The sequence below is a fragment of the Triticum aestivum genome, chromosome 7B (assembly GCF_018294505.1).
Source record: "Triticum aestivum cultivar Chinese Spring chromosome 7B, IWGSC CS RefSeq v2.1, whole genome shotgun sequence".
Classification (NCBI taxonomy): Eukaryota; Viridiplantae; Streptophyta; class Magnoliopsida; order Poales; family Poaceae; genus Triticum; species Triticum aestivum.
Window position 1 is genome coordinate 12,014,511 of NC_057813.1, and position 21,939 is coordinate 12,036,449.

The 21,939-nt window shown below is 56.6% G+C and overlaps 1 long non-coding RNA gene across 1 annotated transcript; it reads left to right on the forward strand.

The window, feature by feature from the left end:
- The first annotated feature begins 1,716 nt into the window (after window positions 1–1,716).
- Window positions 1,717–20,852, forward strand: LOC123160897 (uncharacterized). Its single transcript, XR_006480444.1, has 3 exons — window positions 1,717–1,954; window positions 2,042–2,225; window positions 20,480–20,852. It is a non-coding gene; the product is annotated as an uncharacterized lncRNA (long non-coding RNA).
- Window positions 20,853–21,939: the final 1,087 nt, after the last annotated feature.

Consider the following 21,939-nt stretch of genomic DNA (forward strand, 5'->3'; position numbering starts at 1 on the left):
GTCTCTGATGGTTGGCATCTAGGGAGAGTCATTGTTGGTTTATAAACCAAATCTATCTCTATCTCTCCTAATCCCTAACTAACCCGTCTGTACTTCTAACATCCCCCTCAGTCGTAGCATGAGTGGAGCGGACGATTGCGACTGAATTTGAAGTCTTGCGCTTCCTCCATCATCAAGTGCGTCTCTGATGGTTGGCACCTAGGGAGGTGACTGCGTCCCCTTCTGGTGCCTCCCTTGACTCTCCTCTATTCCCTCCTGCAGTCACAGCAGGAGTGGCGTGGACGCTGGTGACGACGCAGACGCTGTTGACTGGAGTTGTTGCCGATGTGTTGCTGTAGACCAAGCCATTAATGTCGATGGCCTGGTAGCCGATCACGGTGATGTAGCCGTGGTCGATGTAGCCGTGGTCGATGGTGCAGTCGTTGTGGATGATGAAGTCGCACAAAGCCAGAGGCGCAAAAAAATGCGCTATGACGAAGCTGCAGGCGTGGACGATGCACCTTGCGGATGTCAGAGGATGCCGTCGGCGATGAGTCCGCCGGTTTTGCCAAGACCGGAGGAAACCCATCGAGCACACATCGGTTTTGCCAGAACCGTGTGGCCATGTAGGGTCATCAATGTAGTGACGCCATGTCGATGCAGTTGCGCCGTCGTGAGGCAGTCATTGCCGTCGTCATGGTCGCGTCTTGCAGAAAATTCTGTCAGAGGACGCTAAGTGTCCATCTTGTGGACAACGCGGCAGCGGTGTGTTGAAGAAGATGTTGGTGAAGACCATGTTGATGAAGACCTTGGCGATGAAGTGTCGGCGATGGCATCGCAGTGGCGTGTCGACGATAATGTGTCGCTTGAAGGTGTCCCTCCGTGACGACGAAGTGTCGATGTCGTGCCGTGCTGAACAAGTATGTTGGCTCGTAGCCCAGCATAGCGGTACAGCTCGATGAATTGGCACATGGTCGATGTAGAGGTGTCGATCGGTGGTGTAGATGTCGATGCAGTTGCAGCAGGCCGGCTCGGTATAAATGTGTTCGGCTGGCTGCTCCGTGTTGGAGTAGATGTGCCGCAGAACTGTTGTTGCTTGATGGTGCGTCCATGAGATGCCGGTGCTAGAGATCGCGCGGGTCGATGAAGTTGGAGACGCGCGGAGCTGGGTCCCGATGAAGCTTGATACCAATGCTATCTGGTTGGAGCCCGGAGCAGATGATGTGCATGGGTCGCCGACGTGGTCACCCTGCCTAGATGGAGCTCCGTATCCATGTGTTGACATGGCTGGGCTTGCTTTGCTCACACACCCACATTGATAGAAGGGCATCTCGGTTGGACAATAACTCGCAGCGGATCTGCGTGGAGCCATGCGGAAAATTCGGATCCCTCCCGCGATCACTGCGCGTCATCGTGTTTGAGGCGATCGACCGAGGGCTTGGCTGCGTGACCATGTGGCGCCGCTCCACCGGGCTGCCTGGGCCGTGCCCATCGAGCAGTTGCATTGGCCGGCTTCTCCAGCGCTCGGTCATGCCTGCGCCTTTGGAACGTCAGCGCCCGGGCTTGCTCCAGCGATCTGCGGTCGCTCTTTTTTGAATAAGGCCTTTCCTAGCTGGTTGTGCGCGCAACCAGTAGTATCGGAGCCGTCGCTGGATCTTGTGGATTGGCGCTAGCCTGGCCCACATGGCTCTACCCGGATTCGGCAATTTCAATTTTCTGAGCGCCATACGAAGTGAATACACGTCCTATCGTGTCTGGCGTCCTCCTACATATGCTCGCGCCTAGCGTACTCGCCTACCACGTGATCAGGCTTGCCCCATCCACCCAAGCTGGATGCAATTCAAAATTCGACGCAGTTGCAGGTGTATCGACCGGCGGAACCACGTCCTCCCCATCGCCGCGCCTGGATCTCAAGATTTCTTCATGATTCACCAATGAATCTCGGTGGGGAGTCATTCACGGATCTCCTGTTCAGGTTTCACAAGATCCTCTGTTTCTTTCTTTGTCTTCTCCGACAAATTCCTCAAATCTGAATCTTGCCATGTCCATGAGGGCGTCACAGATCTGGCATTGCTAGAGGAAGGGGAGAAGGACGACGAGTGTGGGGGTCGAGGGACATATGGCGTTACCGGTTCTCCTTCCTCAAGTTCTGCATCTCAAGTTCATGTCCCAGATATTGACAACACCGACAGTCACAGAGAACCCCCATCTGAATAGCAGCGCACTCCAACTCCGTGGCGTCAAAGGTACTATCGCAATTGATCCCCCTCTGTGAATACTACTTTCAATGAACTAGTCCTGTTTTTTCAGTAAAGTTGTTGGCTTGATGAAGATTTGAGGATTCTGGGCAGCCCGAAATAAGAACGGCCAGTGACGTGTTCAGTTTTGTAGTTTTGGGATTAATAAACATGGACATCTAGGTATAATAATTTCGTGGACCAACATTAGGGAAGCATCACTAGTTCAGTCTTGAGCCAATAGCCAAACTAGCACTAGTAAAAACCACAAGTGCCAAAATACCACTATGAAAAACCAATGGGCCAAAATAGCACTCACTTGAAAATTTTCATGCCAAGATACCACTATGAGCTAACTGTGACTAACAGATGTGTAAAAATCCTACTTTGTCCTTTACTGTGCGCTCGAGGCTGGACAAGGGAAAGGGGCCGGCGCAGCCGTACGTCCTCCTCCAGCTCAGTCGGCACTGGCGCGCGCTCGCCGCCGCCGATGAAATCCGCAAGGAAGAGGCGTGTCTCCCTCCTCTGCATTGTCAGGCGCAGCCGCACCACCGAGCTCACCGCCGCCCGGCCGCATCTCAGCTTAGCCACCTGCTCTGCGCGCCACCTCCGGGCTCCGTCCGCCACCACTGCTGCTGCGCTGCCACAACCCTGCTGGCCACTGTGCCTCGCAGCATCAGCAACTAGCAAGCGGCGGCGGCGCCGTGCAGCCACATGGCGCAGTGGCAGCAGCTAGCCATGGCAAGCAGAACACACGCAGTGGGGCGGCGATGGGTTGGATGCGGGGAGGAGCTGTGTCGGGTGGTAGGTATGACATATGACAACGGATGGCTTATCATTGTGGGAGCCAGTAAGACATCGCCGGTGCCTGGAATCGGGATAAGGCGAAGACATGCACGCCGGCGGATCTTACCCAGGTTGGGGGCTCTCCATGGAGATAATACTCCTACTCCTGCTTTGCGGGGTCTCCGCACGATCAATAGATCGATAAGAAGCTACAAGAGGCTCCTTGAGCTGTTCGGTGGAGGGAGGAAGAAGGGCAAGGCTAGCTCTCTCCTCTCCCTATGGTAGTGTCTAAAACTCTCTGAGATCAACCCTTCGCATGGGTGTCTCGGGGGGTTTATATAGGCCTACCCCCGGGGGTACAATGGTAATCCGGCCTGGGCGTGGGCCCAGGCTGTCAGCGTCTACGTCCGCTGGCTTCTGGGGCCCGCCGACTGGTGGGTCCCACCGGCTACTGGCCCCACCGCTTGGGGGGTCTTGTCGGGGGCTGGTTACTATCGCCTCGCCTCTGATGACGAGGGCTTTGTCGAGGTAAGCATGGCTACAGTGCCACCGCCTTGCAGGCGCTCACTGTAGCCTTACCTCGTCTTGTCTGCTTGATTGTGCACGCGCCCCGGGGAGGGGAGCAAGCCGGCTGCAGGAAGCTGGCCTGGCCTTAGGCCGACTAGGGGAGGCCAGGCCCCCTTCGGATGTCTCTTTGACCGAAGGGGCCCGCCGCTTCTGGGCCGTACCAGCGGCCCGTCGTGGATGGCGTCATGGTTCGCATGGCAACAGTGCCTCGCCGGACAGGAGATGTCCGCCCTGTACGGTATACAGTAGCCATGCTTGTTCCAAGATTCGGGGATGGCAGGGTCCACTGTAGCCACGCCCCGTCTCGTCACTGTTATGGGGGTTGACTATAGGGTGCGGCCCATGGCCGCCTGCCATGGGCCGGCTTTCTTGGAGCCGGTCCTTCATGGGCCGGCTTTCTTGGAGCCTGTCCTTCCTGGGCCAACTTTCTTGGAGTCGGCCCTGTTGTGGCGTCCCCTAAAGATTGTTTACGGCTGGGCCGCCTTCTGCTAGTCGGCCTAGGTGATAGCCGGCCGGAAGAAGGCGGCCCCGTGTCTTGGGCGCTCAAGGCTCCGTCGGCCCATTGTTTTTTCTGAGGGCCAAAGGGAGCCGGTTAGGCTACCTGTGGTTATTTACTCCGACAGTAGTCCCCGAAGCTGGTTGGGCTTCACGGCTGAAGGGGAAACGAGAAGATCGGCCAGCTTTCTATCCCGAAGAGCCGGCAGCTAGGAGCCGGCTTCCCTTGCGCGTGCCTTCTCGGCGAAGCCTTCCCAAATTCCTAAGGCGGGAAACAGCTGGTGCGCCAGCCAAGCGGCGGGTTGACCGCCCGCCACCCGCGCGCCGCGTGGCTCCCTTCGGCTGGGAGGGCCTGCCAGCCCACACGCGCGACAGGACGCCACTGCAGGCCAGGGCCCACCACATCCGCGCCTCGGCCCGTGCGCGGATCTTTTGTGGCCCGAAACCGACCACACGTCTTCCGGCGGCGGTTCCCACTCGCCATCAAGACGCGATAATCGCGGGTCGTGGGGGAGTGGGCGCATTTAATCCCCCCCCCCCCGCACCTCGCCTCCTCGGATTCGCCGCGCGAGGCTATAAGTAGGGGCGGGAAGGGGGAGCAGCAGTTGTTCGCATGCTCGCCCTCGCCCCGCCTCCTCCCTTTTCTTCCTCGCCGCGGTAGCCATTCGCTGTGCTCCCGCTCCGCCATTCTTTTCTTCTTCCCAGCGTGTCGCAGGCCTGCTACCTCCGCGCCGAGCGCTCTCCGCTGCCACGCTTGCCGTCATGGCTCCGACGTCGAGCTCTTGGGACGGCTCCACCATCCGCGACGACCACATCGATTTCCTCCGCAAGACGCGGGCCGGTGCCCGGCGAGCATCTTGTTCGAGTCCGTCTTGCGCTAGCAAGGGAGGTTTCGCCGGCGCCGGAGGAAGGCGAGCGAGTAATCTTCTACTCGCACTGCCTGCACGGCGTCGGCCTCCCCGCGAGTGGCTTCTTCTGCGCATTTCTCGATTTCTACCAGCTTCAGCCGCACCACCTCACCCCCAACACGGTGGCGCTGCTGTCGGCCTTCGTCTTGTTGTGCGAGGGTTTCCTCGGCGTCCTCCCCACCATCGAGCTCTGGGGGGAGCTCTTCCAATCCAAGCTCGACACGGTCGTCGCGGGCGTGCCGGCTCTGTGCGGCGCCTTCATCGCCATAAGGAGGTCCACCGCCGACAACCCCTTCCCTCCTATCGCGTTGATCCAGTCGGTGAAGCTCTGGCAACGTTCTTACTTTTACGTGAAGAACGTTGCCCCGAACGGCGATTATGTCAATTTGCCGGCTTACGGGGCCGGCCCGCCGGCTGCGAGGCCGGCTTCATGGTCCTACCGGGCCAGGTCGCTAACGTCGGCTGGAGCTGGTGCCGTCGCCCGGCTTCGGGTGCTGGTCCAGTCGGAGCGCCTGACCGGTCCCGACTTGATCATCGCCTTTGTCGAGCGTCGGATTCTTCCGCTTCAGGGCCGCCCTCATCTGATCTGTCAGATGAGCGGCCGCTTCGACCCAAGTCGGCTCAGCACCAGGGAGATGCCTCACGATGAGGTGTCGTACATGGTGAACTACATCGCCAACTGCAAGCTCACCGAGGACTGGCAGTATGGCAAGACGCCGTACTCTCGCGCCAATCCACCACCCTTGGTAAATTTTCTTTCTTCCTTTGTTGCCCAATTTTCTTTTCTGACTGACTCTTGACCAGTCGGTTTGTCTTTAATTAGAATCCTCTCCTTCATCCTTCGGCCAGGACCGCGGGGCCGGAGCGCGAGTTTGCCCCCGACCGCGAGGCGGACGACCTTGAGGACGCTAACTTGGGGGCGGCCGCCCTGGACGACGACGCCGCGGGGGGCGGCGGCGAGACAGGCGGCTCCGGCTTCACCGCCGGCTTTGACGACTGGCCCGATGATGACGAGGCTGATCCCATTCCACGCCGCCAGCCGGCGACCGACCCCCAAGGCGTCGGCCCATCCGGCGGGCCGACCGCGCGAGGCGGCGCACAGAAGCGCCGAGCGGCGCCGACTCTCATCGGAGGCCAGCCGAAGAAGCCCAAGGGATCCGCGGCGGCGACCAAGCGGGACGAGGCGGCCTCCTTCCGCAAAGTGGTGAAGCAGCCGCAGGCGGTCTCGGCGTAAGTTTTGGCCCTTACGCTCTTTTTTTTCTTTCTTTAGTTGATGTTCTTCTAAGCCCTTTCTCCGTTTTGCCAACCAGGGCCCCGCTTTCTCTTGAGCGGACTACCGCCGCCTCCATAGTCGGCGGAGCGGGAGGATCTGCGGGCTCCCATCGCATAGACCCCCGCGCTGAGCTTCAGGCAGCGATGGAGCGGAACGTGCGGGAGCCGCGGGAGGTGCAGGAGGCAGAGGAGCGAAGGGCAGCCGCCGCTGAGTCGGCCCAGGAGACGACGGCGGAGTCGGCCGAGGCGCACTCCGACGCTGTAGCCAGGGCCCGGACGGAAGCCGACGCCGCAGAGAGGGCGGCGGAGGCCCTGTGTGGCCAGCCTCCGCAACTTGTCATCCCCCTCCGCTCCGCGCTCCCGGGCGTCCTGGTGCCCCTGATGGAGGAAATCGGCCGCGACCTGCCGGTGATGGAGAGGGAGGAGGGCGACGTAGTCGTCCCGGAGGGAGAAGTGGTGCCGCCTCCGTCGGCCGGGACTGACCGAGGCGGCCATCCCGAGGTACCGCCTGAGCAGCCGGCGGCAGGAGAGCCGACTGGAACGGTGGACCTTGTAGTCCTGTCGCTGACTCGCCGGCGCGCGGGGAAGGCGGCTTCAGAGCCGGATCCGCAGAGGGCGGCCGGCTCCAGCTCGTTGTCGCATGATCTGGAGTCGACCACAGCTAGCTCGCCGGGGTGGACGCTAGGCGGTGGGACGGCCGCGCTGAACTTGGCGGCACAAGATGTTCGCAGCCGGCTTCAGGCTCAAGCCATCGCGCTGCAGCAATGTACCCGAGAGTTTCTTGCGACCCAGGCGGTCGTTCGGGTGAGTTTTCTTGCTCATGATTTTTTTCCGTGGGGGCGCGTCAGCGCACCCACTGGGTGTAGTCCCTGAGTTCCGAGCTGGCTGCTGAGCAGGCGGCTTGGAACTTCTTTGAAGACTTTGCCTTACTGGTTTGTTTTTGCCTTTGCAGGATTATCACAACCTCCACGCCGCTACCTTCAACTCCCAGGTCCGGGAGGCAAATCAAGGGGCCGCCGATCTGACTGAGAGCTGGCGTGAGTGTCTTTGTCTTTTTATCTCATGTGGGGGCGCGTCAGCGCACCCACTGGGTGTAGTCCCTGAGATCCGGGCCGACTGCTGAGCAGTCGGGTCGGATCTTTCTTGCCGACTTCTTTCTTAACTTCTTCTTTCCATATTGGAAGGAGCCAACGCCGACTTGAGGCAACAGCTGGGTGTGGCCCAGACCGCCCTTCGCACCAAGGAGGGAGAGCTCAGTGCTCTGGCTCTGGAGTGTGACCGCCTGGCCAAGAGACTGGCCGACCAGGAGGAAAGCCACAGGGCGGCCCTGAAGGCGGCGCGGGATAGTGAGGCCGCCCTCAAAGCTGAATATGACACCGAGGCGGCGAACTGGGCCGAGGCAAGGCAAGCTCTGAGCGAAGGCTATGGCCGAGTCGAGGATTTGGTTGACGGTCGGCCGCCTTCTTCTTCACTTTTTGCTTGTTCCTTGTAGGCTAGTTTGTCTCCTGACTTGCTCTATTTATTTCTTCTTTGTGAAGAGTACTTTCCTGGCTATTCTGTCGCTGCCAACCAAGCCATCGAAGCTCATCGCGAGGCCCGGCGGCAGGCTGGGGTTGAGATCGCGCCGGATGCCAACCGGTCGCTTGAGGAGCAGCTTCTGGCGATCCAGGCCCGCCTTCAGCCGGCCTACCGCATGCTCCGCCGGCTTCAGCGCGCCGGAGCACAGGTGTTGGCCGCCCTCTAGCCTGGCAAAGTAATTCCTCGCACCCCCAGCTGTACCGCCGACTGGCTGGAGGTAGCCGTCGGGCTGGAGGTAGCCGTCGGCCGCCTTGAGGCCTGGAAGGCTTCAGCAGCTCGATCTGGCGCCCGCCGGGCGCTAGAGTTCGTCCGGGCTTGGTACCCTGGGCTGAACTTGGACCAACTGCGCACCTGGCAGCAGGAGGCTGACGAGGAGCTGGAGGCGGTGCGGCCGGCTATCATCCAGCGCGCCTCGGCGATCGCCGACTTCACCAACACCAGCGCTTTTGCTCCTGAGGTGAACGAGGACGGCATCACGCAGCCGGAGGAATGGTTTGGACTGAACCCGGCCGATGGTGAAGACTCGGCGGAGGAGATTGACTCCAGCGACGAGGGCAAAGAGGAGGAGGAGGAGGAAGACGGCGAAGACGCTATGCCGGATGTTGGAGCAGCCAGCTAGCCTCAGCCTGACCGTGCCTCCAGCAACGAGGTGCACGCGGATACCCCGCCTGCTGCCGGTGATGACCAGGCTGAGACTCGCCAGCCGACCACTCCTCCAGCCGACACCGTCGTCTCAACCAATCTTCCTGACGCTCCGGGCGCTCCCTTGGCTTGATTCACTGTTTTTATTTTCTTGCTCGACACTCTTTGAACAGATTTGTTATCTTTGCGCAATTCCACCCACTGGGGGTGTATTCAAACTTCGTTGAATGCCGGCCTCTCAAAGGCCTTTTGTGTAAATATTATTATGCATGAGCTTGGCTTCCATTCCTACTTGCTTTTTATCTCTCGGCTTTTTTCCTTTGCCGCCTTCTTTTGGGTGTCGCCTTCCCAGCCGGACAGCTGCTCTGTAGTCTGTGGCCGGGTAAGGAGTTCAGCCGTCTGGGAAGGAAAGTACTCAAGCTTGCTTAGGTTGTAGCAGAGTAGGAAAGGAAGCCGGCCAGCCGGCTGCTTCAACAGCCGGTTGGCGAGGGGGAAGCCGGCTTGTGTTATGTAAGTTCGTTAGTCCTTAGCCGTTTTTCATGTGGGCATCCTTTCCGCCTTCAACTCTCGCTAGTCGGCAGTCGATTCTTCGAGCCGTGCCTTTCGCAAGACAGGGCTTGGGTGTCGGCACATTACTTGTCTGATTGCAGGTAGAACTTGGACATAACTCAAGGCGGCAAGTCCCCGGGCCGACTAGTCGGACCCGGTGCCGGACGGAGAAAATAAATGTGGTGGGGTAACCATGGGTATGATACCCGGCATACATAGATAAAATAGGGTAGTCCCCGAGAACTCCTCGGGGGGGCCGTTGTCTGATGCTTAATACAAAAGGTAGCGTGATACATACTGCATTTCAACTGTAAAATCTTCGAAGAAGATTAGCGTTCCATGGGCGCTCCGACTCCTTGCCGGAGTCGTCTCTCTTGTGTGCCTTCGGCCTCTGTGCGTCGATTAAGTAATAGGAGTCGTTTCCCAGAGCCCGGCTGATGACGAAGGGGCCTTCCCAAGGTGCTGAGAGCTTGTGCTGGCCGGTTGTTCGCTGTATCAGCCAGAGCACAAGGTCTCCCTCTTGGAAGGATCTTGGCTTCACCCTCCGGCTGTGGTAACGGCACAGACCTTGCTGGTAGATGGCGGACCGGCTGAGGGCTAACAGTCGGCTTTCTTTCAGCAAGTCGACGCCGTCTTCTCTTGCTTCTTTAGCCTCCGCCTCCGTGTACATGGTGACCCGAGGTGAGTCGAATTCGATGTCAGTTGGGATGACAGCCTCGGCACCATATACAAGGAAGAAAGGGGTGAAGCCGGTTGACTTGTTTGGGGTAGTGCGCAGACTCCAGAGGACGGCCGATAGCTCATCGAGCCAGCAGCTGGCCGAATGCTCCAGCGGCACGACCAGTCGGGGCTTGATGCCGGAGAGGATGAGGCTGTTTCCTCTCTCGACTTGGCCGTTTGACTGCGGGTGGGCAACGGACGCTAAGTCCAGTCGGATGCCCTGTGTCGCGCAGAAACGTGCCAGTGCTCCCTTGGTAAAATTTGTGCCGTTGTCGGTGATGATGCTGTGTGGCACGCCATACCGAGTTGTAATATCCGCAATGAATGTTATGGCAGTCGGCCCATTCAGTTTCTTGATCGGCTTTGCTTCAATCCACTTGGTAAATTTGTCCACGGCGACAAGCAGATGTGTCATGCCGCCGCGCGCCGTCTTGAATGGGCCGACCATGTCCAGGCCCCAGACGGCAAAGGGCCAAGTGATGGGGATGGTCTTAAGTGCCGAAGCCGGCAGGTGTTGCTTGGAGCCGAAGACTTGGCACCCTTTGCAGTGTTTGACAAGTTCCTTGGCATCCTCCAAAGCAGTCGGCCAGAAGAATCCATGGCGGAATGCTTTGGCGACGAGCGCCCTGCAGGCGGCATCGTGGCCGCATTCACCTTGGTGGATGTCTTCGAGGATTGCTATGCCTTTCTCTGGCTCGACGCAGCGCTGGAAGACTCCGGTAGCACTGCGCCTGACTAGCTCTTGGTTCATTATTGTGTAAGCTCCGGCTCGGCGTTGGACTTGTCTTGCCGAGATCTCGTCAGTCGGTAGCTCTCCATTTACCAGGAAACGGAGGATGGGCTGGGCCCATGATGGAGCTGTGATTTCTTCGACTGCCAAAACGGCTACTGCAACCAGGGTGGGCGGGCTGGGTTGTGAGGAGTTGGAGTCGGCCTCCGCCTGCTGTGTTGCTGCAGTCCCCGGGCCGGGTTCGACTATGGCAGTCCCCGAGCCGGCTGCCGAAGTCCCCGGGCCGCCTGCCTGGTCCCCGAAGTCGGATCCGACTGCGTCGGGGTCAGGCGGCACGAAGATGGAACTGGATTCCGGAGACGGCTTGACAGATGGCTTGAGGAGGCGTTGGAGGGCGACGCCGGTTGGTATAGCTTGCCGGGTGGAGCCTATTCGTGCCAGGGCATCTGCTTGCTCATTGTCGGCCCGTGGCACGTGAAGGAACTCGCACCCCTCGAAATATCCGCTGAGCTGCTGGACGAGGAAACGGTAGCTTGCCATGTTTGCGTCCTTGGCATCCCAGTCGCCGGATGATTGCTGAACCACTAAGTCCGAGTCGCCATAACACAGGATCCGGCGGATGCCGAGTTCCTTGGCTAGCCGGAGCCCATGTATGAGCGCCTCGTACTCGGCCACATTGTTGGAGGCGGCAAAGTGGATTTGCAGTGTGTATCTGAGCTTGTCGCCCTTGGGAGAGGTGAGGACGATGCCGGCTCCCAAGCCGGTGCGCATCTTGGATCCGTCAAAGTGCATCCGCCAATGAGTGGAGTCGGGGGCCGGTGGCAGGTACTGGGTCTCGGCCCAGTCGACGAGGAAGTCGGCCAATGCTTGGGACTTGATGGCGGTGCGGGGCTGATAGTAGACTGTGTAAGGAGCCAGCGCGATGGCCCATTTCGCCACTCGGCCGGATGCATCCCGGCTGCCTATGATCTCGGCAAGCGGGGCAGTGCATACGACCGTGATGGGATGTTCTTGAAAGTAGGGCTTGAGTTTCTTGGAGGCGAAGTACACACCATAGCACATTTTCTGATAGTGCGGGTAGTTCTGTTTTGAGGCGGACAGTACTTCACTCAAATAATATACCGGCCTCTGGACTAGCTGAGCTCGGCCCTTTTCGGGACGCTGGACTACGATGACCGTGCTGACCACCCGGCTGGTAGCGGCGATGTAGAGGAGCATGGGCTCCTTCTCAGTTGGGGCCGCCAAGACAGGTGGTGTGGACAACATCTTCTTCAGCTCGTGGAAAGCTTGGTCCGCCTGGTCATTCCACTCAAAGTGAGTGGACTTCTTCATGAGTCGATAGAGGGGGAGAGCCTTCTCTCCGAGCCGGCTCATGAAGCGGTTCAAAGACGCCAAGCATCCGGTGAACTTTTGGACGTCTCGCAGCTTGGTAGGGATCTTCATTCTCTCTATAGCCTTGATCTTCACTGGGTTGCACTCGATGCCGCGTTCGGAGACCAGAAAGCCCAGAAGCTGGCCGGCTGGTACCCCGAACACGCATTTCTCCGGGTTGAGCTTGATCTGAAACCGGCGCAGATTCTCAAAGGTCTCCTTGAGGTCTTCTAGCAGGGTGCCGCGCTTCTCCGTCTTCACCACAACATCATCTACGTAGACTTGGGCATTTCTGCCGAGTTGCTTGAGGAGGCATTTCTGCATGCAACGCTGAAAGGTGGCACCGGCATTTCTCAAGCCGAATGTCATAGTCAGGTAACAGAAAGCTCCGAATGGGGTGATGAAGGCGGTCTTCAAGCGATCAGCCGGGTTCAACTTTATCTGGTGGTAGCCTGAGTAAGCATCCAAGAAACTCAACAGCTCGCATCCGGCTGTGGAGTCTATCACTTGGTCGATCCTTGGCAGGGCGAACGGATCTTTAGGGCAGGCTTTGTTGAGGCTGGTGTAGTCGATGCACATGCGCCACTGCTTGTTCTTTTTCAACACGAGGACCGGGTTGGCAAGCCATTCTGGAAAGAACACTTCCATAATGAAGCCGGCTGCCAGAAGCCGGGCTATTTCTTCTCCGACTACTCTTCTCTTCTCTTCCGACAGGCGGCGCAAGGGCTGCCTGACCGGCTTTGCATCAGATCGGACGTGTAGCTTGTGCTCGGCGAAATCCGTCGGGACACCCGGCATGTCTTTGGGGGACCATGCAAAGACGTCCCGATTCTCACGGAGGAAATCGACGAGCTCGCCTTCCTATTTGCTGTCAAGGCCTGTGCCTATGACAGCGTGCCTCTCCGGATGCTTCGGGTCCAGAGGTATCTTCTTTGTCTCCTTGGCCGGCTGGAAAGAACCTTGAGCTTCACATTCTTTGGGGTCAGGGGACAAGGCCGGCTGCTTGCCAGCCAAGGTCACAATTCGATCCAGCATCTTCTTCTCTTCGGCGATCACGAGGGACTCGGCCAGCCGACTGCTGGCTGCTGCACACTCAGAGGACTTCTTATAGTCTCCGGCTATGGTGATAATGCCCTTGGAACTCGGCATCTTCATCTTGAGGTAGGCGTAGTGGGGCACAACCATAAACTTGGCCAACGCTGGTCGGCCAAGCAATGCGTGGTACGGGCTCTCCAAATCCACTACCTCGAACCATATTGCCTCTCGGCGGAAATGATCCTTGTCCCCAAAGAGGACATCCATCTTGATCTTGCCGATTGGTGAGCAGGACAGGCCGGGTACGATGCCGTGGAACACAGTCCGGCTTGGCATGAGTTGCTTCGGCTTGATGTTGAGCTTCTCCATTGTATCTCGGTACAGTATGTTGATACTGCTCCCGCCGTCTATCAGCACGCGGGAGAATCGGGCGGCACGCCTCTCTGTCGCCAGGGTGGCATCCAGAACCAGGGCATAGGAGCCAGGAGACGGCATCACCTCTGGGTGGTCGTCCCGGCTCCAGCTGATGGGCTTCTCTGACCAATGCATGAACTCAGGGTTACTGGAGGCGACCGCGTTGACTTCTTGCTGCTGTCGGCGCCGGCTGCGCCGATCTTCTGTCTGGCTGGTGAACACGACGTAGGCGGCTTGCTCGTCGGGGAACTCGTCTTGGATGGCTCCGACTGCAGGCCGAGCGGCCGGCTGCTGCGGGGCAGGAGGCGGCTGGCCTGCAGGCGGAGGCGGCAACAGCCCCTCGCCCTTGGAGATTCGGGTGAGCCAATGACACTTCCGTGTTGTATGGTTGGACGGCTTCGCGCCGCTGTGGAACTTGCAGGGGGCGTCGAGGGTTTGCTCGTAGGAGAAAGCCGGCTGCCAAGCCGGCCTACCGCCCTTCTGCTTCTTCGAAGCCGGCCGTCCCTCAGGCTGCTCTTCTTCGATCGTGGCCACCTGCCGACTAGTGGAAGGCGGCATAGGGGCCTTGCGCTTGTGGTCGTTTTGATACGGGCGCCGGCTTGATTCTCCAGCCGACGTCTTGGGAGCTGGCATCGGCACTTTTCTGGAGGCGTCTACCCGGAGCTCGGTCTTCATTAAGGAGTCGGCCGTGGCATACTTGTCCGCGATGATCAGTAGCTCATCAAGGGTTGCCGGCTCGTCGCAGAGGAGTCGGTGCTTGAGGAGAGTGCCCTCACGGCACCCAGCGATGAAATACTCTATGGCCTGGACCTCGTGCACCCCTTCGCAGGAGTTGCGGAGCTCGGCCCAACGCGTGAGGTAGTCGCGGGTTGATTCGCTGGGCCCTTGTACGCACAAGGAGAGCTGTCGGGGCTTGGGAGCCCGCTTGTAGGTGCTGGTGAAGTTGCGTATGAAGGCTTCGGTGAAGTCTAGCCAGCTGTTGAGGCTGTAAGGCTTGAGGCTGTTGAGCCAGGTGCGCGCCATGCCTTGGAGAATCAGGGGGACATTTTCACGGCAACGCGTCGATTGCCATTCGCTATGCGAACTGCGGTGGAGTAGTCGATCAACCAGTCTTCTGGCTTCACGGAGCCGTTGTACTTGGGCGTGTCTCTTGGGAGCGAGAACCCTTTGGGAAAGGGCTCGTCGCGGATGCGGGGGCCGAAACAAGGCGGGCCGACATCATCTTCTTCTTCCAGGGCCAGGGATCGCGCTAGGCGGTCGATCCGATGGCGGGCATCATTCTCGCCGACTCCTTCGCGGTGACCAAGTCGGCCACTGAGAGTCGGATGCTCGACAGGCGGCGGGGTGGGATATCTTCACCCGCGAGGCGGATGAGGAGGCAGGTCACCTCGTTGTTCCACCCCTTGGGGGCGGCCTTCTGCGTCGCGCTCGATGGTAATGCGAGTCCGGCTGCGGCTAGCAGCCAACTCCTTCTCTTGTCTTGTTCGGGCGCCACCGGCAGTCGGCGTACGCGAGGTCGCGCCGTGCTCTCGGCGAGGGGGGCTTCCAGCTCGGACGTCGGCTTCATGCCGTGTTGTGGCCGCATCGATCAGTTGCTGGATGCGTCTGGTCATGTAGGGGAGCTCTTCGGCCCCCAGTCGGTTTAGCTCGTCAACGATCGACTAGGCGGTGCGCAGATTCTCGAGGGGCGTGGCGTAGACAGGGCGGTCCGCTCCCAGCATGCTGGCGATGGCCGCGCCGCGTTTCTTGACGACGCCGACCCGGCTTGGCCCTTCTGGAGGCGGCATGCCGAAGGCGGCGTGGTCGACTTCGCGCTGGTGGGCTCCCGTGAGGCGTCTCATGGTGACTATCTTCTGGCCCTCCGTAAGGAGGGCAAAGCGGCGTGCCTCCAGCACCTCAGCGTCAGCATCCGCCGGGATGGGGGCGGGCAGGTCGTGCAATGCGGCCTGCAGGGCGTCACGGGCGTTCTCGTCGGAGGCGACGCCGTGGCTGATGACAAGCACTTCGGTGACGGTGCTGCCGCCACTGTCGGCTCGAGGGAGAGGGTCATCGAAGACGATCACGTCAGAGGGGAAGGCGTCGAGCGATGCCGTGTCGGAATCGACAAGCATCGGGTCGGTGGAGCGGACCGACTCCAAGTCCGCGGTGGGCTCGCCGAAGACGTGGAGTTGGTCGAGGAGGCTGACAAGGCGGCTCTCGGGGCAGCCTGTGCCCGCATCGGATGCGGGCTTGTCAGAGATGCGAGCCTCGCCAAGAAGATCGGTGAGGCAGCTCGCTGCGCAGGCATCGTCGACGATTTGCAGTGCGTCAGGGCAAGCGCCATCGGGCGTGCTGGGCTGGCTATGCTCGCTGGGGAGGAAGAGGGTTCCCGTCCAGAGCAGGTCTCCGGACGACGGTGCACCTGGCTCCACTGTGGGCGCCAAATGTCAGGTGGTAGGTACGACATATGCCAACGAATGGCTTATCATTGTGGGAGCCAGTAAGACATCGCCGGTGCCTGGAAACGGGATAAGGCGAAGACATGCACGCCGGCGGATCTTACCCAGGTTGGGGGCTCTCCGTGGAGATAATACCCCTACTCCTGCTTTGCGGGGTCTCCGCATGATCACTAGATCGATAAGAAGCTACAAGAGGCTCCTTGAGCTGTTCGGTGGAGGGAGGAAGAAGGGCAAGGCTAGCTCTCTCCTCTCCCTATGGTAGTGTCTAAAACTCTCTGAGATCAACCCTTTGCATGGGTGTCCTCGGGGGGTTTATATAGGCCTACCCCCCGGGGGTACAATGGTAATCCGGCCTGGGCGTGGGCCCAGGCTGTCAGCGTCTACGTCCGCCGGCTTCTGGGGCCCGCCGACTGGTGGGTTCCGCCGGCTACCGGCCCCACCGCTTGGGGGGTCTTGTCGGGGGCTGGTTACTGTCGCCTCGCCTCTGATGACGAGGGCTTTGTCGAGGTAAGCATGGCTACAGTGCCGCCGCCTTGCGGGCGCTCACTGTAGCCTTACCTCGTCTTGTCTGCTTGATGGTGCGCGCGCCCCGGGGAGGGGAGCAAGCCAGCTGCAGGCCTGGCCTTAGGCCGGCTAGGGGAGGCCAGGCCGCCTTCGGATGTCTCTTTGACCAAAGGGGCCTGCCACTTTTGGGCCGTACCAGCGGCCCGTCGTGGATGGCGTCATGGTTCGCATGGCAACAGTGCCTCGCCGGACAGGAGATGTCCGCCCTGTATGGGGTACTGTAGCCATGCTTGTTCCGAGATTTGGGGATGGCAGGGTCCACTGTAGCCACGCCCCGTCTCGTCACTGTTATGGGGGGTTGACTATAGGGTGCGGCCCATGGCCGCCTGCCATGGGCCGGCTTTCTTGGAGCCGGTCCTTCATGGGCCGGCTTTCTTGGAGCCGGTCCTTCCTGGGCCGGCTTTCTTGGAGTCGGCCATGTTGTGGCGTCCCCTAAAGATTGTTTACGGCCGGGCCGCCTTCCGCTAGTCGTTCTAGGTGATAGCCGGCCGGAAGTAGGCGGCCCCGTGCCTTAGGCGCTCCAAGGCTTGGTCGGTCCGTTGTTTTTTCTGAGGGCCGACGGGAGCCGGCTAGGCTACCCGTGATTATTTACTCCGACAAGCTGGGCGGGCATGGCGTCACGCACTGCGTGGTGGGCGGTGTTGCGGCACGCAGCTGTTGCAGAGCGGCGGCTCCATGTCGCTGGGAACGGCATGGATACAACGGCGGGGCAGCCGGCTTGCCGCGTACATCAGTCGTGGCTAGAGCTCGGGTCGACGAAACAATCTCCGGCCGGCTAGAGCTCGGGTCGACGAAACAATCTCCGGCCATTTTGACCAGTACACACGGGCAGCAGTGCACACGCTCAGAGATAGCATGAAGGGTACTTTTGGCAAAATAGAAAAAACTGACAGATCCATCCACCGTTTATCATGGAGATTGACATGAACAGGAGAAAAAAATTGATCGTGTTCAGTTGATTGCTGCCAAAAGTTTGTTTATTTTGGAGCAGAATTTTTTTTATTGAGGAGTTGTTGGTTGATTTTACAAGACCTCCCGTAATGATCAGTGATCATAAACATGTCTATTTGAGGAGTAACATTCTTTTAGAGCCAAAACGGTGTTTTCGTTGACCTTTTGAGAAACTTTGGCATTGCTACTGTTAACTGAAATTACATGAAGAACTTATAGCCATTAAATATATTAAATTTACATAACTTTCTTAGTAACATGATTTAACTTTGCAAAGAAAAAAATAGAGAACTTTTCATTACCTAGCTTGCTTTCACGGTGAGACTATATGGAGAACTGTTTTTAGAAAAGAAATACTTGCCAACACGAAGAACGTTCTGATCTGCATGGGCATACTTAATGCGAAAAATACGAAGTACTCTCTCCGTTCCTAAATGTAAGTCTTTGTAGAGATTTCACAATAAACCGCATACGGATGTATATAGATGCATTTTAAGTTTAAATTCATTCATTTTGCTTCATATGTAGTCCACCTAGTGCAATATCTACAAAGACTTATATTTAGGAACGGAGGAAGTACTTTTTTGTTCATGCTAATACTTATGGATGTATCAGCGCAAACTTTTGCACTGACAATATAATAGCGGGAATAATCAATTTTTGCAGCCATCAAATTATGCCGTGTGCTAAGCCTGCAGACGAAATAAAAATTGTCAGTAGCCTGAGACAGTGGTACTCCCACAGGCCACAACCATCTGCTGCGTTGACTCGAAAAGGCGTGGCCTTCAAAATTTGAATCATGCAGACGTGCTGTAGATGTAGCGCCAGTGCGTGCACATAGACTGTACAGTCTGTAGCGCATAGACCAGAGAACTGTATGGCCGCCTCTCTGTAACGTTAGTATCTTTTCAACAACACTATGGCGTAAACCGCAGAAAAAAGTGTCTGATAGTACGATATAATTGACGACCAGGCTAAACATCTGCACGCGATTAATTAAAAACTTACCACAAAAAATCATGCGCAACAGATATCGTGTCTTCATGCATGGATGGATGAGGCACATCGCTGTCCACACGGGGAATCAAAAGGACCTGGGCTAACACACGAAGAATCTATAGGCCACTGGCCCACAAACGATGCCATACGGCTCGTTATACAAACATCAGAATATCACATAGGAATACACTGCCTGGCTGGGACCGTGGTGGGGATAGGTTGATTTGACTGCATCTCAGATGAACGGCAATGATTGAGTTCTTGATAGCGCTCGCTGGTGGAGTTTCGATCTTGAAGCCGTCCGCATGCAACGGCGCGTGGTCGAGCCGATCGTGGCATCGTGATCGTCGCTGAATCTTGCAGCCTGTTCCCCGGGATCGCGCTCAAGTCGCCGGCCACTCGTAGTTCGCGCGTGTCAGCCGCGCACTTGTGCGTACCTGGCCGACGTGTGGTGTCGGACTGCTGAAGGTCGATGTTGAGAGGATTTGATGTGCGCGTGGTGAGGACCTCGGGTCGATGCACGTCGCGCCGGCCGGACGATGGCTGTGAAGATTTTGTTCACCGGAGTAGATCCGATCGTGAAGTTTTGGTGGCTAATGGAAAAACTAATCTATGAGAATTGCAGAATTGGAATTGTTCTAATCTATGGAATTGTTCTAATCTACGGAACCGATTTGATCTTTGATCAATTGGGTGCCGTGCCCTCGGGGAGAGGCCGGGGGCGGCGAGCTGCGGAAGTGGTAGAAGGTTCTAGGATCGGCGTCGTTGGACAAACCGGCTCTAATACCATATTGAATTCATACTCTAGTCAACTTATTCAAAAGTCTGAACTGATGGAGGGAGACGGGCAATATATTTCAACAGCGGCGGTGCTCTCGCATCGTTGATCTTCTTGAAGGCACCACCTTGAAACTGTGGTGTGGTGGTCGGGGATGTGGCGATGGCGGTGGACTACCGGATATCTTCAGTTGGCTACCGCTTGGCTAATTGCGGTTGATGTGTCCCTTGCCGACGGCCATGTCGAAGTTTGGGGTGTTGCTTGCTCGGTGAGGTAGCTGTGCTCTCATTCTCTCCTTGGCAAGCTATTGATCTTGTTCTTCCACTCGGGGGTGAGTGGCTTTGCTTGCCGATGGCGTGGCGTCCTTCGATCTAGGACGACAAGGCAGGGTGCCTTCTTTGGGGCTAGAGATGGATGTTAGTCCAAGTATGGTTGGCCTAATGAAGGTGATGGACCACGGTCTTCGTCCAATGGCAGGCTGCTCCCTTGTCCTTGTCGCATCGTTTTCACGATCTTGTTCGCCAAGAGCCTTGACGCCCAAGCCACCGCTTGTGCATTCGAAGTTTGTTAGTGGCTCTTTTGGTATCTTGTATCTTTGCCCTTTTTTGATTGTTTGTTTGTTCTTCTTCTGTACTTGGATCTAGTGATCGATGTTGTCGTGGTTGGTTTATAATATTAAGCGGTGGAAACACTTTTTTTGTTGTTTATAGGAATTTTGTAGGAAAATTTCCTTTAGAGCCCTTTGTTTCATAGGAAAAAATTCTATCATATGCGTCAAATGATTTTTTTTCACCTTTATGAAATGAGATACATGTCATCTCACTTCCTACCATTTTTCTATATTCCTATGATATTCCAAAGAAGGCCTAATTATCATGTCGAACCAACAAATGAAGAAAAATAATATCTATCATTAATCCCCCTTTTGGTCTGTCACACACTTCTGCAGAAAGCGCCCTGTAATTTATGAGAATTATCCCACAATCCGTCATTAATCTACCGTCCAAAAAGGAAAATAGTGTCGACTTTTATTCGCTTGCGTGTACTAGGTAGCGATGCACGCCGGTGGGCTTCATACAATTAGGAGTTACAACTTTTCTGTTTGTGATTAGTACCAGCTGGCGGACGAGGCGATTAAGTGTCCAGTCTCAGCTGCACCCGTGATGAGAAATTCAAAACAAACAGTAGAAAAATTAAAAAAAATCTTTTTTGCATTGAAGATAATTTGGTGCGCGAGGTGCGCTCCGAATTTCACATCATTTGGACATCAGAGTTTCTCTCGGCAAAAAAAAAATAGGATCTGTGAAAAAGTCTGTTCATGTATTGTTCGGACACAATTTATCTTTTTTTGCTAAGAGCTACTCATATGCCTAAATGATATGAAATTTAGAGCACGCCTCACACACCAAATTATCTTCCATCTAAAATAGAAATGCTCTGGTTTTTTTTAATTTTCTTTTCACCAGGCTCAGAAATGGACATTCGCTCCTTGGCCCTTTATATTGAATCCCATCAATGTCGGCGATTCCAGTGCACTTTGCCCCATGTCAGAGAACAATCAAGGCATTGTCGTCACCGCCAAGATCTCTTCCGCCGCTAGGATGACTTCAAGTGTGCGACGACACGGGCCTTCACCAGGCTACATAAGCAGTAGCTGCAACCCAGCTAAAATCAAGAATTGATGCTCAAAAAAAAAAAGCTAAAATCAAGAATTAATTAAGACCTTCGTATTTTTGTACTGATCCGTGAGTTGAGTTGGCAAATAAGAAAATTAAGTTCTCTCCCCGTTTGCTCTTCTGTCAGCTTTGTGGGCGATTGTTCTACTATTATTCTCCTAAGAACTAGTGATGGTAAATAAAAGGGAGCACCTATGAGATTTACCGCATTAAAAACACGTCTTCACGCGTTTATTCGAAATGGCTTAGGGCGTCCGAGCGGAAGGACTACTCCATGACGATTCTTAAGAGAAACAAACCGCCGAACTGGGCTGGTGGTCCATGAGGTCACCAATGATGACGACTCCACCATCACTCTACATCTGGACACCATGGACATGTTGTATCTCTTTCTTGGCGCTGAACTGGCCAATGGTCGATGAGGGTATCAATGACGCCAACTCCGTCACCGGTCTTCACCCATACACCATGGACATGCTGCAACACTTCCGTGGCGACATTGCCCTACTAAAGGGTTGCGCTGCATATTCTATTATTCAGAAATGCAGGGCTCGGGACATCCAATCCAATGGTCCTGGTAGTTCCTTATTAGGGGTAAATTTGTCCTTCAAGATTTAACTGTAATTATTTAGTTAACTAATTAAAATATGATTCTTTAATTAATTATAATCATTGCAGCGGACGATGACTGCAGGCCGTCGTGGCGTCTGACATGGCCAATAATCGCCGCCGATGCAGCATGCAGCATGTAGACCATAGCCCCCAACCTTCGCCATCCCAATTCCAAAAGCCATTTGCAAGCCGCCGTCCCCACAACCTCTGTCATTATCGATGCTCCCTGCTCTCCCCCCGTCTCTCGAAATAGGCTTTCGCCCCGCTTTATATGTAAAGCAGTCACCGAACCAAGTACACGGCCGAACGATACAAGATGGTGATGTAGCCCTCATACAATGTCGATCCCAAGATAGCCGGATCACACAGACCACCTACAGTACCGAAAGAAAGCATAGGGAAAACCGAGTACAACGCCACACAAAGACATAAACACCTAAGCTCCACGACAACGCTCCCAGGAAGGAAAACAACGTAAACCGTCGTCGCTGCCGAGTCCAGAGCGGACAAGGGTCTTCACCCGGAACCCTGGCACGAAGAGGAGCACCACGACGACGTCTTCAAGAAGATAACAGCGCTCGCGAGCGTCGCCGTAATCGGCGACAAAGCGCGGAACATTCGCTCGGTAGCTCCCCCAT